The sequence below is a fragment of the Oncorhynchus kisutch genome, linkage group LG12 (assembly GCF_002021735.2).
Source record: "Oncorhynchus kisutch isolate 150728-3 linkage group LG12, Okis_V2, whole genome shotgun sequence".
In the NCBI taxonomy this organism is placed as follows: Eukaryota; Metazoa; Chordata; class Actinopteri; order Salmoniformes; family Salmonidae; genus Oncorhynchus; species Oncorhynchus kisutch.
In genome coordinates this window covers 11690267-11695266 of record NC_034185.2, presented here as the reverse complement: position 1 = coordinate 11695266, position 5000 = coordinate 11690267, and the positions used below count along the sequence as shown (strand labels likewise).

The 5000-nt window shown below is 44.0% G+C and overlaps 1 protein-coding gene across 4 annotated transcripts in view; it reads left to right on the top strand.

The window, feature by feature from the left end:
* kif26aa (kinesin family member 26Aa) overlaps positions 1 to 5000 on the top strand; it is a 171110-nt gene that overhangs the window by 129929 nt on the left and 36181 nt on the right. The window lies entirely within an intron of this gene.

Here is a 5000-nt window from a genome sequence, read left to right as displayed (position 1 = left end):
CAAAGTGCTGTACAGAAACCCAGGCTAAAACCCCAAACAGCAAGCAATGCAGGGGTAGAAGCACGGTGGCTAGGAAAAACTCCCTAGAAAGGCCAAAACCTAGGAAGAAAACCTAGAGAGGAACCAGGCTATGTGGGGTGGCCAGTCCTCTTCTGGCTGTGCCGGGTGGAGATTATAACAGAACATGGCCAAGATGTTCAAATGTTCCAGCATGGTCAAATAATAATAATCACAGGCAGAACAGTTGAAACTGGAGCAGTAGCACGGCCAGGTGGACTGGAGACAGCAAGGAGTCATCATGTCAGGTAGTCCTGAGGCATGGTCCTAGGGCTCAGGTCCTCCGAGAGAGAGAAAGAAAGAGAGAAAGAGAGAATTAGAGAGAGCATACTTAAATTCACACAGGACACCGGAAAGGACAGGAGAAGTACTCCAGATATAACAAACTGACCCTAGCCCCCCGACAGGAGGCACTGTGGCCCCATCCGATGACACCCTCGGACAGGGCCAAACAGGAAGGATATAATACATTTACACTCAGTTTTTTACAATTCCTGACACTTAGTCCTAGTAAAAACTGTTTTAGGTCAGTTAGGATCACCACTTTATTTTAAGAATGTGAAATGTCAGAATAATAGTAGAGAGAGTGATTTATTTCAGCTTTTATTTATTTTATCATATTCCCAGTGGGTCAAAATTTTACAAACACTTAATTAGTATTTGCCGGCATTGCCTTTAAATTGTTTAACTTGGGTCAAACATTTCGGGTAGCCTTCCACAAGCTTCCCACAATAACTTGGGTGAATTTTGGCCCATTCCTCCTGATAGAGCTGGTGTAACTGAGTCAGGTTTGTAGGCCGCCTTGCGCGCACACGCTTTTTCAGTTCTGCCCACAATTTTTCTATAAGATTGAGGTCAGGGCTTTATGATGGCTATTCCAACACCTTGACTTTGTTGTCCTTAAGCCATTTTGCCACAACCTTGGAAGTATGCTTGGCGTCATTGTCCATTTGGAAGACCCATTTGCGACCAAGCTTAACTTCCTGACTGATGTCTTGATATCTTGTTTCAATATATCCACATAATTTTCCTACCTCATGATGCCATCTATTTTGTGAAGTGCACCAGTCCCCTCCTGCAGCAAAGCACCCCCACAACATGATGCTGCCACCCCCGTGCTTCACGGTTTGGATGGTGTTCTTCAGATTGCAAGCTTTCCCCCTTTTTCCTCCAAACATAATGATGGTCGTTATGGCCAAACAGTTCTCTTTTTGTTTCATCAGACCAGAGGACTTTTCTCCAAAAAGTACGATCTCTGTCCCCATGTGCAGTTGCCAACTGTAGTCTGGCTTTTTTATCGCGGTTTTGGAGCAGTAGCTTCTTCCTCGCTGAGTGGCTTTTCAGGTTATGTCGATATAGGATTCGTTTTACTGTGGATATAGGTACTTTTGTACCTGTTTCCTCCACCATCTTGACATGGTCCTTTGCTGTTGTTCCGGGATTGATTTGCACATTTCGCACCAAAGTATGCATCTCTAAGAGACAGAACGTGTCTCCTTCCTGAGCTGTAAGACAACTGTGTGGTCCCATGATGTTTATACTTGCGGACTATTGTTTGTACAGATGAACATGGTACCTTCAGGCATTTGGAAATTGCTCCCAAGGGTGAACCAGACTTGTGGAAGTGCACATTTTTTTCTGGGGTTTTGGCTGATTTCTTTTGATTTTCCCATGATGTCAAGCAAAGAGGCACTGAGTTTGAAGGTAGGCCTTGAAATACATCCACAGGTACACCTCCAATTGACTCAAATTATGTCAATTAGCCTATCAGAAGTTTCTAATCCATGACGTCATTTTCTGGAATTTTCCAAGCTGTTTAAAGGCACAGTCAACTTAGTGTATGTAAACTTCTGACCCACTGGAATTGTGAAACAGTGAATTATAAGTGAAATTATCTGTCTGTAAACAATTGTTGGAAAAATGACTTGTGTCATGCACAATGTAGATGTCCTAACCGACTTGCCAAAACTAATGTTATAATTCGTTGTGAGTTTCACTGTATTCTCAGAAGAGCCCTTTTGGGATGTCATTTGGGCGTGGGTGGGCGTGGTTTATACAAAGGACACTTTGCTGAAGCCTATTTGTTATGCTGGTGTTACGCTGGTCTAAAGTAAAAGGTCAAGATAACATCTCCGCTGTGGGCTTGTGTGCGAGACCCGTCTCGCCGATTCCCAGGCCGTTGGCATTTTATGAATCCCGGTCCATATGAGATGAGAGCATTCCTCTCATCGAGTGAGTGACAGGCTGTATCAGTGGGTAAAAATTGTGAGTATGATTTGGAGAGTGAGGAGAGTGGTCAACGACATTCGGAGGTGATAATCTGTGTGGAGAACATTCCGCTCACAGAATGGGGGTCGGTTTGTGAGAAAAAAGTGTTTGAAAAAGTTTGTGTTTTGAGGGCATGGGTATCTGTGTGAATCAGTGCGATGAGAGGCCTAGGAACAAGGTGGGAACATTTTGTTTAGGGGAGATTCCTTTTGCAAATCAACTGCATTTTTGTGAAGCTAAATCAACTCACCTTTCTACTATTGACTAAAGGCTCATTGTCCTGATTGACTAAGACAATGGTGTGTTGATCTAATGCAAAACACACAATCACTCTCAGATACCCTCAAACACACGTACTGTACTCAGATTCAGCAACCGATCTAACAGAATAATGTCTGTTAATCTATGAGTTTGCTGAAACAACATTTTCTGCTGGATTACAACGAGTCTGGATGAGTAAGTGTTGGTGTTTTGGTCTGCTACTCTATCTGACAGGGAGTGTATAAAGTCATGCTCATTGGAAGCCATGAATTTTCATCTACGTAGACAGCGCAAGCAGCTCTTTTTCCGCATCTCACCTCCTCTCTCACCTCCTCTTCTAGTCGTTGATACGCTTTCACACTGTCAGATACAAGATGAAGAGCTTTGTTTTTCCATTTTTACAAGTTTCGAGTCGACATTTGTTTCAGCGTAGTTAGCCGCTCCGCTTCATGGATTCCAAGCAGAGGCAGCTCATAGCAATTTATAACCTGAAGTTAGCCCGTAAACAACTAGTACTTCTGGGCTTCACTGTAAAAAAAAATATTTCCAGGGTTGTTTACGAGACTAGACATTACGTAATGTGTTTAGGGACCTTGGTACCCCCCCCCCCCCCCCCCCCATCTCCCTCCTCCCTCACACCTCGTGTAAGCAGGCATTGGGTTTACTCTCGTTAATGCTCAGCTCTGACTTGGCTGCGGATCAAATGAGTAGCCGTCAGAGTTCATTGTCAAATCCAGCGCCAGGCCTGTGCTGCTCAGTGGAGATTACACAGCATGAAGCGATTATCCTAAAGTGGATTAGACACGGGTCCTGATACAGCCCCTCCCTCCTCGTCTCACAGGCCAGCCAGTAGACTGACAGGTGGACTAGAGCATGAGAGGTATTGGCTTATGTCCTTATATTTTCCCTTTCACAACAGCTCCCCGCTATATGGACAATGCGGGCTTCTGGAATACCTTAATTCGGACCAAGGTGCACAGTTTATGCCCATTGGCTGCTTGGGTATGGGCATGTATCTTTGATTTCATTGTGAATGCTGACATCATGGTGAAGTGCACCATGGTTGTCTGTCTGTGGGCCAATTTGGCACCTCCTCATTCACCATAGAGCCCAATGGGCTGCCTGAGTGGCCCTGCTCTTGGAGGCCAAGTGATTCCTCACTCCCTGGGAGCCCATGGATGTGGTGCCAAAAGCTGCTTGAAACTGGCATGGATGGCCACAGAATGACCCCCCCCCCCCCCCATAATGCCAGCCCCCCGCCCCTTTAGCTTCAGTCACGCTGGTTGGCCATTCGATTTATGTCTTGGAAGTATTGACATAACTGGAAATCTCTGATTGGATGTTTCTCTAAATCATAGTTTTGGTCTGGAACCTAATCATTTTTTGTAGACCCATCAATCCCCCACATGACTGGTTTGTGCTACTGTACAGGCACCAGATGATTGGCCATTTGACTTATGTCTTCAACTCTTGAAAATAACTTTAATATGAACGTTTCTCTTAATCATGGTGGTGTTTTGCCCCAAAACTGAAACGTTTTCCCTTTGTCTCATCATTCTCCCCACAAAGTACGACGAGTTAATGTGACTGTACAGGCAGTTGCAGATGGGAAGGCTATAACAGCCTATTCCTTTACTATTCACTGTGGGGGATGAGGTGATGTCTCTTCGGTATCTCCTCATTACCGCTGTTCAGTAAGTCAGCAGGAGGGCTAACATGAAAAGAGCCAGAAACGCGATACCTCTGTGATCCTATCATCTCACATTCTGAGTTCTGTTAGGCGTCTCGTCTTCAAGACTGCTGCTGTCAGGAGTTCTGCGTAAACTTTTTGAAGTCGCTAATCGTACATCTGGGGCACAAAGTTGCAAAATTGTTAATGAGCTCCGCATCAAGGAAGCAGAGGAAATAATTTAATGAGGCCCAATGAGCTCGGAAAGCGTTGTGGCTGTAACTCTTGAATACAGATGTATTTTTTGCTGCTTTGCAGTTCTTCGCCCTACAGCAAAAAATTGTGGTTCCTTCCTGGGGAAAGTGTTTCAGACTTCACACTGTGCCATTATTATTTGTTTACACAGTATTTTCTGTTACTGTTGTTACTACTGTTAGTTCTACTACTGTTACTGTTACTACTGTTACTACTATTACTGTTACTGTTACTGTTACTACTGTTAGTTCTACTACTGTTACTGTTACTGTTACTACTGTTACTGTTACTGTCACTACTGTTACTACTATTACTGTTACTGTTACTGCTATTACTGTTACTACTGTTACTGTTACTGTCACTGCTACTGTTACTACTGTTACTGCTGTTACTGCTGCTGTTACTACTGTTACTACTGTTACTGCTGTTACTACTGGTACTACTGTTACTGCTACTGTTACTACTGTTACTGTTACTACTGTTACTGTTA